Raw genomic sequence first — 14,015 nt, 5'->3', positions numbered from 1 at the left:
AAATGTACAGTGAAGAGAGAATACATGTAACAGATGAAAAATGTTATCATTTTTTATGGAGATCTGTGTATGAGGACGTCCATGCTATGGGCTGAAGATTTGCTTCTAGTGCAAGGAAATAAACTACTGATGATTTAGGATCGGTCTTCACAAATAATTCCATTTTGATGGCATGACCTGCCCCTTTTCCTTACAAATGTTAATGAAAAGAGGGATGCTCAAGCCCATGGGGCTTATTCAAGAAATATAATGGGCTTTTCAGCATGTTCATCCTTATGGACTCCTGTTTGCTCGCGGTCTTCTTCGGAACACACCGCTGTAAATCTGTTACCTGGCCAGTGGTCACAGGGGAGGGCTGAAAATACACCAGGATTATCAGTAATGCCCCATAAACCATCACACCCACCTGGCCTCCAAAATAAAGAATAGTACCGGTCTTATTCTTGCTGGCATTTCAGTGACTTTGCCTGCAAAGTACAAAATAATTTGTCTTTCAGACATCATTTTAGGCCAAGTCCATCCCCTCGGTGGATTATGTACCATAGTAGCTACAGTTTGTCTACTACATAATCTTTCTTCTAAGCTCGAGGTCATGAAAATGGAAGATTCGCTTACTAGCTCGAAGAGGCTTTCATCTGCTTTATTTAATGTGAATTTCTGTGTGGCACCTTGGGCTGACTGTTTTATGGTACTGGAAAGGAATGATAGACAACAAGATGATAAGAGTTAAACACACTTTAATAGACAGCTTAATGAAGTTTTACATTTCTGGCAGATTACACTTTTCAAGTTTACTTTGCAGTACACTACGTTATTGCTATAAAATAATGCGGATAAGTCCAGGCTTTATCTACGTCATTTTCAGCAGACTTTTCTCTGGTGTGCACATATTTAAAGTTCCTATTCAGCATTTACAGCTATGCAAGGATAAAGATGACTGAACAGATTTTCTAACACGGTCATGAAAAATGGCAGTCACATGACCCCAAGCTCAAAGGAATCTTGAGTTCTACACTTGAACTGAACCATGTGACTCAATACTTAAGAGTTTGTCTTGCAACCTATATGTCATTATTATTATGCATTAATATCTTATTTTTAAAAATCTGTGTTAATTAACCAAATGCAGCTTTTCAGAGACCAAAAACCACAAGTTCTTTATGCATAGCAGTGATCTACAAGCAGCCAGATGCAGTAGAATAAGACGAAAACATTATTTATTTTTAACTTTTATATACCGACATTCTTGCATTAAATGCAAATCGTGCCGGTTTACAGTGAAACAGAAAAAGCAGGAAAAAATTCCTTAGTCGAATACAATGAAACAGCTTAGTTAACAAAGGAAACATAAAAATAAACATTAGTAGGAATTAGGGATGTGCAAAGCCCGAACCTTTTGGTTCGGATTTCGTTTTCGGCCCACCGCGGGAAATAACCTATTTCCTGCGGTTCAGGCCTTTGAAATTCGGGGGGACCCGAATTTCGGGTTAGTGTGTGCTAACGGGGAATTAGCGTGCACTAACTGGCATTAGTGCATACTAACCTGAAAATGAATTTTTCCTGAAATTTTGGGAAAAATTCGTTTGGGTTTTGGGGTCACCGAACCAGGACGAATTAGGCAATTTCATTGAAATTGCCTAATTCATCCTGAACGAATGTACATCCTTAGTAGGAATGCCAATTTTCATCTGCTTTATGGATTTTAATAATAGCAGAGGAAAATTTTAAAAGGATTTATGCACTTAAAAGTGCTTAAGTGTAAATGGGATTTTGAAAATTGCTATAATAGTATGCGGGGCAGTTCTGCAATGAGGCAGGGTGAGGCGGCCGCTTCAGGTGACAAAATTTGGAAGCCGCAAAAACTCCCCCCCCCCCCCCAAACTCCTCTAGCGGCCGCCTCACCCTGCCGCCAAACAACAAAGGACCCACGGACCTCCGCCGGCGGAGCCGCCCTGAGCAAACATAGGAGGAAGAGAAAGCAGCAGCCACCGCCTCTGGACTTTCTCGTATGTGCGGGCTGCTCACCAAAGGCACAGGCAACCCCTGGGCAGGGAAAGGAAAAGGAGAGGCCAGATCTGTCTCCTTTCCTCTCCCTTCCTTGTCATTATACTGGGGTTTTTGGGTTGATTTTTTTGGCCTCTTATCGCTGCTCCTCCCCCACTGCTCCAGTCACCCAGAAAAAAAAAAGTAGAAGGGGCTGAGGGCAGACAATAAAAACGATCGGGAGCTGCTGCCAGAGCCTATGGCCAATATGGGTTCAAACATCAGCAGTTTGATCCCGGTAGTTCAAACTGCAGTTGTTGGAACCACATGGGGCTCCGTAGAGACAGAGCCCCCATGGTTCAAATAACGGGGCTAAGATTTCAACCACAGCTCAGAAGAAAAGGTGTTGTATTTGTGGTAGGAACCTACCAAACAAAAGATGTGAGGATTCGTGAGAAGATAAGGTGTAGAAGGGAGACCGGGAGAGCAGGGGAAGAATGGCACTGTCTCTTGGGGGTGGGAAAACAAGGTAGGAATAGGGACTGGGAGACAGATTAGGTGGCTTCTGGGGATGGGAGAGCAGGGCAAGATTGGGAACTAGGATTCAGTTCAAGTGGGGACTGGGGTACTGAAGTTTGGAAGAAGTCAGGGGAAGAATGGACTGGAAGGGTGACAAAGCAGGAGGGAACAGGGCTGTCACTTGGGGACTAGGGAGAGAGAGCAGGTGAAGAACATGGACTCAGATATTGGGTGGTGGGAGAGTGGGGAAAGAACAGGGACTTGGGGATAAGAGCAGGAACTCAGTGACTGGGAATCTGGGGACTCAGGAAGGCAGGGAATCTGAGATGGGGGGGGGGGGAGAACAAGGACTTGGAGATGCCGAGAGCAGGGACACAGACTGATCAGTCTTTTGGGGCAGACAGTAGGAACTTGGCAGTTGGGTGAGTAGGAGCGGGAGTGGGGGGGGGGTGTTAGATGAGATGGGCAAACTATGAGCGAGGGCGTGAATGATTTGGAGTATTGGAGAGAGTATGAAGAAATGAAGTTGGCCATAGAGGCAAAAACTCACAATAAAAACTTTTTAAAATATATCCGAAGCAAGAAACCTGTGAGGGAATCAGTTGGACCATTAGATGACCGAGGGGTTAAAGGGGCTCTTAGGGAAGATAAGGCCATTGCGGAAAGACTAAATGAATTCTTTGCTTCTGTGTTTACTAATGAGGATGTTGGTGAGATTCCAGTTCCGGAGATGGTTTTCAAGGGTGATGAGTCAGACGAACTAAACCAAATCACTGTGAACCGGGAAGATGTAGTAGGCCAGATTGACAAACTAAAGAGTAGCAAATCACCTGGACCGGATGGTATGCATCCTAGGGTACTATAGGAACTCAAAAATGAAATTTCTGATCTATTACTTAAAATGTGTAACCTATCATTAAAATCATCCATTGTACCTGAAGACTGGAGGGTGGCAAGTGTAACCCAATATTTAAAAAGGGCTCCAGGAGTGATCTGGATAACTATAGACCAGTGAGCCTGAATTCAGTGCTGGGAAAAATAGTGGAAACTATTCTAAAGATCAAAATCGTAGAGCACAGAGAAAGACATGGTTTAATGGAACACAGTCAACATGGATTTACCCAAGGGAAGTCTTGCCTAACAAATCTGCTTCATTTTTTTGAAGGGATTAATAAACATGTGGATAAAGGTGAACCGGTAGATGTTGTATTTGGTCTTTTAGAAGGCATTCAACAAAGTCCCGCATGAGAGGCTTCTAAGAAAGCTAAAAAGTCATGGGATAGGAGGTGATGTCCTTTCATGGATTACAAACTGGTTAAAAGACAGGAAACAGAGTAGGATTAAATGGTCAATTTTCTATGTGGAAAAGGGTAAACAGTGGAGTGCCTCAGGGATCTGTACTTGGACCGGTGCTTTTCAATATATATATAAATGATCTGGAAAGGAATACAACGAGTGAGGTTATCAAATTTGCGGACAATATAAAATTATTCAGAGTAGTTAAATCACAAGTGGATTGTGATACATAATAGAGCGACCTTGCAAGACTGAAGATTGGGCCCAAAAAGCAAAGAGGAAAGCGGTCTAAAAAAGCCGTGAGGAATAAAAAGAAGAATAGCTGAAGGTCCTTCAAAAATCCTTTATTGATTGCCCGACTCTAGGCCTGAGTTTCGCCCAACAAAGGGCTGCTTCAGGGGCTTGATGGAATTTAAATTGGCATATGCATAGGTAAGCTCTATCCGTTGGATTACATCACAAGCTTGCTTAAATCTCATCAATGGGCTTACAGGTTTACCCTGTCCATTGATCCACAAGGATGTTATATATTGATCTAACAATCAAGAATTTCTTGATTGTGTTTGTAGCAGCTTCAAATTTGAATTATGTCTAGCGAACTTGTCAGCTTAGTGTGCTGCAGCAGTCAAAAAAGCAAACAGAATGTTAGGAATAAGGGAATGGTTAATAAAACGGAAAATGTCATAATGCCTCTGTGTCGTTCCATGGTGAGACCGCACCTTGAATACTGTGTACAATTCTGGTCGCTGCAGCAATGGAGAAGGTACAGAGAAGGGCAACCAAAATAATAAAGAGGATGGAACAGCTCCCCTATGAGGAAAGGCTGAAGAGGTTAGGGCTATTCAGCTTGGAGAAGAAACGGTTGAGGGGGGATATGATAGAGGTTTTTAAGATCATGAGAGGGCTTGAACGAGTAGATGTGAATCAATTATTTACAATTTCGTATAATAGAAGGTCTAGGGGGCATTCCATGAAGTTAGCAAGTAGCACATTTAAGACTAATTGGAGAAAATTCTTTTTCACTCAATGCACAATAAAGCTCTGGAATTTGTTGCCAGAGGATGTGGTTAATGCAGTTAGTGTAGCTGGGTTCAAGAAAGGTTTGGATAAATTCTTGGAGGAGAAGTCCATTAATGGCTATTAATCAAGTTTACTTAGGGAATAGCCATAGCCACTGCTATTAATTGCATCAGTAGCATGGGATCTTCTTAGTGTTTGGGTAATTGCCAGGTTCTTGTGGCCTGGTTTGGCCTCTGTTGGAAACAGGATGCTGGGCTTGATGGACCCTTGGTCTGACCCAGCATGGCAATTTCTTATGTTCTTAGTGGAAAAGGAGTTGTGTGTTGTGAAGATGAGAGAGGGTGGGAAAGGGGCTCAGAAGCAGTGAAACAGGAGCAATAGAAGGCTCAGTAGGAGGCAAGGGGCAAAACAAAGGGGCCAAGGAGGAAAAGTGTGAGAAGGAAGTGAGCTGGAGCTGAGAGAGGCAGAGGAAGGTAGATAAGCTTGGATTGGGTGTGAGTACAGAAGGTGGAAATGGGGAACTAGGGAATGGGTGAAAAACAAAAAAAGGAATAAGAGTTTGGGGATGCATGAAAGATGGAGGGAATGAGAAGGGGTGGGAGATAGAGAGCTGGTAGGTAAGGTGACAGGTAAAAAGAGGGAGACTGAGGACTGGAAGATTATAGGGGAAAGAGGAGAGTTGAAATTTATGTCTGAGATTAAAGGGCAGAGAAGATAAATCAAGAACAAAGATGTAAGGGAAAGATCAGTGTCAGAGACAGATGTTGGAAAGAAAAGGGAGAAGCAGGAGAGAGAAAAAAAAGGGAAGGAGATCCTGGAAAAGAACTTAAGATCAAAAGGAGTTCGAGCAAATTAATTGCCCACACAAAGGTAAAAAATCTAACATTGTATTTTCAGTTTAACAAGAGAGGAATGTGTCAAGCTTTGGGACTGCGCATTTCTTATATCTTTGTATGTTGCATTTCTCTTTCTGTTTCTCTTTCTCCCATGTTGCACTGTGGTTTCCATTTTGGTTTTTTTCTGCCATGTTTCTGAATCTAATCTGTCAGGGTCAGCCTGTGCTGTGCTTGATGACTGCAGCGAGGGATTCTGTTAGCATGCACTGTCCGAGTAGGGATCTATAGTTTGTTCTGTTTTTCCTGTAGGAGGTGTATCGGTGTCCTAGGGCCTGTAGTGGTAATTGTAGTGCTTCCCTCTCATAAGTAAGGTTGTTGCTGTTATAGTATTGCAGTTTGCTACAAACATTCTGAGTGTGTTTTTAGCAGGGTTTTGTGGTGCATCACAATGCACCTGATAGCGGAAAGAGTGTGTTGTTGTCAGTGAAATCTAAACCCTAATTAGTTTAATATAATAAAAAATACCATAATTCAATAGAAGAGAAAAGGGCATGATATTATGGTTTAAGATACACACACTTTTTCCATCCCTATGTGCTTTTACAAAAAAGAGGTACACTAAAATAGTGCAGTGCCTCTGTCTAAATCAGAAGTGAAATATACAATCAGAGGTCCTATACGAAATGTTATATTCTATAAATAAATCTTTTTTATTAAACACTTTTCATATAAATCCTCCTCCTCTAATACATAGGAACTCCTAGCTAGACAATCTATAGTAAAAACCACTCACTCATTCGTTACCCCCATTCATACTAATCATACACATACAGTTCACTAACATAAAAAATACCTCAACATGATTAATATATCAATACATTTCTTGTAACCATTTCATATAGTATACAACGCACTCCCTCTCAGTGTATAACACGTACAAAATTGGAATCTATTTATATGATCAATCACCCGACGACGATCTCGTTTCGTCCGCCGTAGCAGACTTCCTCAGGGATATGTTCATGAACGTATTAATTAATCACGTTGAAGTAGGTTATTGCACCTCCCGATCACCGTGCTCATAATGATCGCCCAAGTTCTTCTTATAACCCTACTCCTTAATGTGCCTTCCCACGTCTAGTCGAAGCTCCACATCCACTAATCCAAGTGAACAAATGCACTCCGTTCACTTTTATCTTCTTGCATTCCGTCAACACTGATGGTATTCACGGCACTACCAATCTTCTTTGCATCCCTTCATCTTCTTGTACTTAAACCAGCAAGCGGACCTTCCTCTACATATCACTTAAACGCAACGGCTTGCCTTGTTCCGCATCAGCACGCTCTGCTTAAACGGACTAACAGAGCGTGCTGATGCGGAACAAGGCAAGCCGTTGCGTTTAAGTGATATGTAGAGGAAGGTCCGCTTGCTGGTTTAAGTACAAGAAGATGAAGGGATGCAAAGAAGATTGGTAGTGCCGTGAATACCATCAGTGTTGACGGAATGCAAGAAGATAAAAGTGAACGGAGTGCATTTGTTCACTTGGATTAGTGGATGTGGAGCTTCGACTAGACGTGGGAAGGCACATTAAGGAGTAGGGTTATAAGAAGAACTTGGGCGATCATTATGAGCACGGTGATCGGGAGGTGCAATAACCTACTTCAACGTGATTAATTAATACGTTCATGAACATATCCCTGAGGAAGTCTGCTACGGCGGACGAAACGAGATCGTCGTCGGGTGATTGATCATATAAATAGATTCCAATTTTGTACGTGTTATACACTGAGAGGGAGTGCGTTGTATACTATATGAAATGGTTACAAGAAATGTATTGATATATTAATCATGTTGAGGTATTTTTTATGTTAGTGAACTGTATGTGTATGATTAGTATGAATGGGGGTAACGAATGAGTGAGTGGTTTTTACTATAGATTGTCTAGCTAGGAGTTCCTATGTATTAGAGGAGGAGGATTTATATGAAAAGTGTTTAATAAAAAAGATTTATTTATAGAATATAACATTTCGTATAGGACCTCTGATTGTATATTTCATTTACAAAAAAGAGATCATTTTTTATTAGAATATGTTGGGATGGGTTGTGCATAGCTTAGAGATTTTTTTTTTTATAACGTGGTATATTAAATTGAAAGAAAACTGAATAAATAATCAATTGGATAAAGGTCTCATCCATACAGACCTATGCGTCACAATTTTGGGATCAGGGTCACACTTCTATCTACTTATAGATTATAAATAATAGTGTTAAATTTGAAGATAAAATATTTAAGAGAGCCTCCAAGCTCAGGTTGTGTATAGAGTAAGGGTGCACTTTTTTTACTTGGCCACAGGTGCCAGATTGCCTGGCTTACCGCTCTGGCTGCTGCAACAAGCCCGGTAAGATGGAGAGCTGGGAAATAATGGCAGGGGTGAGAGGGGAGTCCTGCCGGAGCTGGCCCAGTCCCCTGAGCTGCTGTCCGGGGTTTGGAGGAGGGATGGGAAGTCCCTCTCCTGACGGATGAAGGATGGTGGTGGGGCGATCGCGGTTTTTCATTGATGCTTCGGACAACCCACAGAAATAAGCTGGAAGCAAAGTGGCTTGGTTTGCAGCATCGCTGCCGCGTGAAATAACGTTTTTGAGTTTTGTTTTTTGTGGAAAAAGGAGAGGGGGCAGAGAAGGGGGGGCATCATCTCTCTCGCCTCAGGCAGCAGATTACCTTTATGTTACATTTACACGCGTAATCCCTTTGAAAATCATTTCCATAATGTCTCTGTTAGATTAAATTTCCTGAAGTCCTGTTCCCTTTCAGTTCCTTTGTTTTGGCTCAGCAATCTTCTCAGGCTTTTTCCTTTTTTGGGCTTCCAGCGCAATGGGAACCGGCTTCAATGAGCCTTCCTACACAGCTTAACCGGCTCAGTTCCCCCCCCCCCAAGTAGAACCATCCATTATCCTTGGCGAGGGGCCACAGACTATGGGCCGGACTTTAAAAGGGTTACGCACACCGGGCCTATTTTAAAAAGGCCCGGCGACGCGCGTAAGTCCCGGGGCTTGCAAAAAGGGGTGGGGAATGAGCTGTTCGGGGAGGGGGCGGGGCCAGAGGCCTCTGACACAGCGGCAGGGCTGAAGTAAGTTTTGAAATAAAAAAAAAAAAGAAATCATCAAAGGTAGGGGGGAAAGGGCGGGGGAGGTCGGGGAAGGGAAGATGGGGTGTGGGGAGGGAACAAGGTAAAGCAGCACGGCTCAGAGTGGGCTCCGTGTGCGCAAGGTGCACAATTGTGCATCCCCTTGCGCGCGCAGACACAAGATTTTATAACCTGCACGCGCGCATGTTATAAAATCAGGCGCACGTGTAGGTCGCGCGCGCTTCTTTTAAAATCTACCCCTAAGCTTTCTTCTGGAACTCTGAGTCTGGCCACTAGATGTCGCTATTGAGCTAAGATTAGCACAGCCGGCCGTCCTATGATGAAAATGATGGCTTTTGTGAGCAGACAGCCTGCTGGGATGAAGGCGCCCATGTGCCTCATGATGGCAAAGCGTGCCAGAGACTGCTGACCTCTGCTCTAATGCATTTTAGTGAGGCCCAGACTCTCTGCTACAGCAAAGAAATGTCTTTTATAGCTTTTCAAATTTTTACAAGGGGTTACAAATTCCAAAAACATTTAAACAGGAAAAAAATAAGAAATCATATTCAAATCAAGAATCCCCTCTAAAACTAGCACAATTAAGAAAAAAGGAGGGCTCGAGAGAATAGCAATGCAAAAAGCAAAACATCTCAGAATACTATGCTGATAAAGAAAGAGCTAACGAACACGTTAATCGTCTAGCCATATCACTCTGCAAAATGTTATTCTCTAAAAAGGCTTTCAACCGATCAGGTTCAAAAAAGATGTAATTATGATCGGACAATTTAACCATACATTTAGCTGGATATCGTTTAGAGAGAAAGACCCACCTATAACAATTGCCCTTTCCCTAAGTGGAGGAAAACTTTCCTCCTAGCTTGGATCTGCTTACAAACATCTGGAAAAATCCAAATTTTTTTTTCCCCATGAAAGAAAAATTTCTATTACAGAAAAAAAAAAAAGTCCCATTATAGAGTTTTTTGTGAGCTTCAGATGAACCAAGTTATTAACAGAGTAGCCCGCTCCTGGGCGACTTCCTGGGCTGCTGCAAAAAAACTGGAGAGATTATGATTAAGATTGTCATCTCCAGGGGGAGACCTTGTCTGTACCATCTTTATTTTTTACTTTGAAAGGGTAAATAAGTAACTCTTCTTAAAGAAGGAAGAGAATCTTCATCAGTGCCTACCCGTTCTTTCATATTCCTCTTAAAGAGCACTAAAAGGAAAATAAGAGGAATGTGCAGAAAATTAGGTGAACGAGATCTGTATTTCAAGCTCTCTGTGAATCACAGCACTATCTTTAACAACAGTACTCCTGAAATCTAGAAATTGAAAATTATAAGATTCCAAGGTTTAGATCAATCGAAGCAGCTTGCACGACATCTAATCGTAAGTTGTGGGTTTTTTTTAATAGCGACATATTAAAGTATTTTAATTTGTTTCACAGTCTAATTATACATGTAAAAATATCTTTGGAATGGGACAAATGAAGACCACAAAAACCCATGAAGAGAGCCATAATATAAGTGCATTTGTTATGCTCTCTGGGAGCAATTTCTAAACTGGCCCCCCTGGTGCAAAGTCATTGGGGTACCTTACCCATGGCCTTTGCAGAAAATACCAGAGGGAAAGGACACAGGCACTTTCCCTGTGCAAACCGCTGCAGGGGGTTTTATATAATCCCCAGACCTTTGCACCTCCTTTTGGCATGAGCACAGTTCTGCCAAAAAATAACGTGCGTAGATGTGAAACTTTGACCTATGTGAGTTATTTGAAGAATCCACCCGAAAGGTGTCCCCCGGGAACGTCTCCCACCACCTCAAATCCAACTAAAAGTCTGCAGAGCACTGGAGCCTCCTGTGGACTTCTAGCTGGACCATGGTAAAAGGCATTGAAAATCGCCTGCAAGGAAGAGGGATTTTTTTAATGTGTTGCCGCGGGTAACCGGGAGGCTTTATCTGCGGAAATGGGCTTTTGAAAATTTGCCCACCGTGTCTATGGGTGAAAGTGTACGTGTAGGGGTCTCCGCGTGCACTCGTTTACCCGCAGTGGCACAAGGCATTCTTGGGGGTTTGGGGTTAGGGAAGGGGTTTGAAAGTACCCACGTGCATTCACCTTTTCAAAAATACAAGAATAGTATCTCTCCGAAAAGCTCCCCTCACAAGTTAACAAGTGTAAATGCGTGTGGGTAGTTTTGGTGGGACATAGGAATTTGTGGCTTTATCCTCTTATGTAGCGTTTATAATATGCTGTTTTACATCGGGGCATGGAAATGTGTATCATTTCATAAGGGAAGGTTTAAATAGGTATAGAGAGAAGTGTTAGGAGTAGCGACAAATTGGTGCCCCGTTGATATTATGGAGAACTGGATCATATGTGAAATAAGAGGTTGGTTAAGTCCAATATTCGATTGTTTGGTGAGGAGGTGATATTTGGGCATATTTGGGCTTGTTATTTTTTCAGGCTATTGATGGGTCAATTGTGCTATTGTTCATAGAGTAGTCAGCAATATTAATGCCTCCCATATTAGTTAGAGATATTATTATCACTAGAAACTGGTTTGTATGGCATGTCCCATGTTTGTTTTAAAAAAAACGGAGTGTTCTATGACTGATGTTATCACGTGTTTCGGCACGTGTTCGTCCTCGGGTGGAGCCCAGGCCGCTGGGGCGTCATGGCGAGTATTTGCGGTTTTAAAAGCAACAGGTAGGGGGGTTGAATTAAGATGGCTGCTGAGTAGGGACTTTGTGAAAGTCCCTCCTTGCAATTTACTTTTGAGTCACTTTTTCTTTTCTTTAAGTTTTTCCTACAATGCTCCATACGAAGAGGAAAGTGAAGCTTAGAGGGTTGACAACTTGCTCACCCTCTTTGGATCCTTCTCAGACTCGCATCGAAGAATTTTTTTTACAAATAACTGGCTCAAGCACCGAGAGATGTGGTCGTTGGAGGAAGGATGGAAGAGCAAACACCCTCCCCCTTGACCCTCGATACCATGCTCAGTACTGGCGCGCCAAACAGACCTGCTCCTCCCGGCCATGAGGAAACCGAGAGTCCGGCGATAGCAGAGACTCCCCCTGAGATCGGGTGGAGAGTTGGTAAGCAGTCGCAACAGATGGGAGCCCCGGGAGAAGATTCGGGGCCCCAAACCTCGGCTGGGACGAACCTCTCAAGGAAAGAGAGAGGTGATGACTCAACTTTATTTGACATATTGAGAACTGCCGGGTCAACAACAACAGTCCAAGGTATGAGGCCGGGAGCAGGCAGCAGTGTGGGTACGGGATTAGCCCAACCTAATGCTCTGGGAATTTAATTAGATCACAGGAGCCCAGAATAAATAACTATGGAAGAACTATGGACTGTATTAAAATCTATAGAAATATCTTTATCTTCATTATCTCAAGCAGCAACAGAAACAAAGAACCAAGTATTGGTTAATACTAATTTGATAACATCATATAATTTAAAAGTAGAAGATATGGATCAACGAATTTTTGCTTTGGAGAAAGTTCAACAGAATCTGGTTAAGATGGAGTTAGTTTACAATAAAAGAATGGAAAATGTGGAAAACGCCTTGAGAACTCATAACTTAAAAATCTTAAATTTTCCAGTGGTTAATCTTATCTCTCCAATGGAACTTTTCAAGATGTATATTCAACAAGTATTGAACATTTCTGAATCCGCAACCCCTGTTGTTACAAAAATGTATTACCTTCCACAGTCTCTACAACCAGATCAAGGAGGTTTAATCCAACCATCTACATCTTTGGCTATCTCTGTAATATTGGAACAATCCCAGGAATCTGAGATTACACAAAGGAGATCTTTACTAGTCTCATTTGCCTTCCTAATGGATCGCAATAATGTTTTGAAATTGTTTTTTCGTAATAGACAGTCATTGGTTTTTGGACAGAAGCTCTGGATTTATCCGGACTTGATAAAATCTACACAGATTAGAAGGAAACATTTCCTATCTATGAGAGCTGAAATATTACAAATGGGGGCTAAATTCGATTTACGCTACCCTTGTAAGTGCTGTGTTAAATATCAGAACAGTAATTATGTATTTTTTGAAACTGGTCAACTCAGGGCATTTTTGGATGGGCATCCCCGAGAGATACCCCCTACTGGTTTGACATAGAGAAACAGCCACATGCCCTTTCGGCGTCATTATTGAATTTTGTATCGGTTTATCTTGGTCGATTCGCTTGTTACTTCAGCCTCCACTTATTTTCTTATGTTGAGGTACATGGCTATTATGTTATTTAAATAGTAATGGGTATTTTGTAATTCAAGTTATTACTATGATTATGTACCAATATTGCTTAAGCAAGTTCTTCTTGTGAGAAAAGTAAAAGTCTTGAAAATTAAAAATTAAAAAAGAAAAAGCAACTGATAGGAATTTAGCGTTCTCTGGAATGTGACAGGTTCATACGCAGAGATTGAGAGCTATTTGTAACCTGTTTCGTCGTTGTATTGGGTGAGTTGAGGGAGGTGTAAGTGATATAATGTGCAGTTAATTAAAAAACAGGGAATTTGATGTGGTTTAAAAGCGGGGTTGGTATAAAGGAAATATACCATTTTTGAAGTTGGTTGAAAGCATATATTGGATTGTAAATATAAAACATCTGTTGCTTATTTTTGGTATTTTCCAGGTGGTGAAAAATGGGTTTTCCATCCGATTAATCCTGTTGGTATTAAAGAGTTGGTTACGGTGTGAGCCGTTCTGTATAAGAGCAGCTGGTGCAGTATTATAGTCAAAACAATAACAAGGGCAAATCGTGATTCCCACTCAAGAATAACGTCTTCCAAAAAGGAAACCCAAAACTACCAATTTTTTATATTAGAAAGCCACTCACAGTTTTTCAGAGAAGAACTATATATATTTTAAGAAATTTTTAAAGAAAATTTTGAAATTTATAAAATTTATAATATTCTTATGGCTGCATCATCAAGCCTGACGACGTGCCTACCCAGTTTTCAAACGGAGGCCGTCCGGTCTTTTAATCATTTGTGGTCAATGATATAAGAAAAGGGCTTTTAACAGCACAATGATCAACTTTAAAGATGAGTCTGATGTTCATTCAGACCCATTCCTCTCACGGTGATATTCTTTTTATGAAAAATTTTTTAAAGAAGGGTAAGACCTAATCTCAACTTATTCAGCTCGACAACCGGCCGATCTGTTTCGCAGCGTGACTCAACTATTTGATTACGATGAAATGCTAATACTGTCAGC

The sequence above is a fragment of the Rhinatrema bivittatum genome, chromosome 7, assembly GCF_901001135.1.
Source record: "Rhinatrema bivittatum chromosome 7, aRhiBiv1.1, whole genome shotgun sequence".
In the NCBI taxonomy this organism is placed as follows: Eukaryota; Metazoa; Chordata; class Amphibia; order Gymnophiona; family Rhinatrematidae; genus Rhinatrema; species Rhinatrema bivittatum.
The sequence above is the reverse complement of the archived record's forward strand: the minus strand, read 5'-3'. Positions refer to the sequence as shown.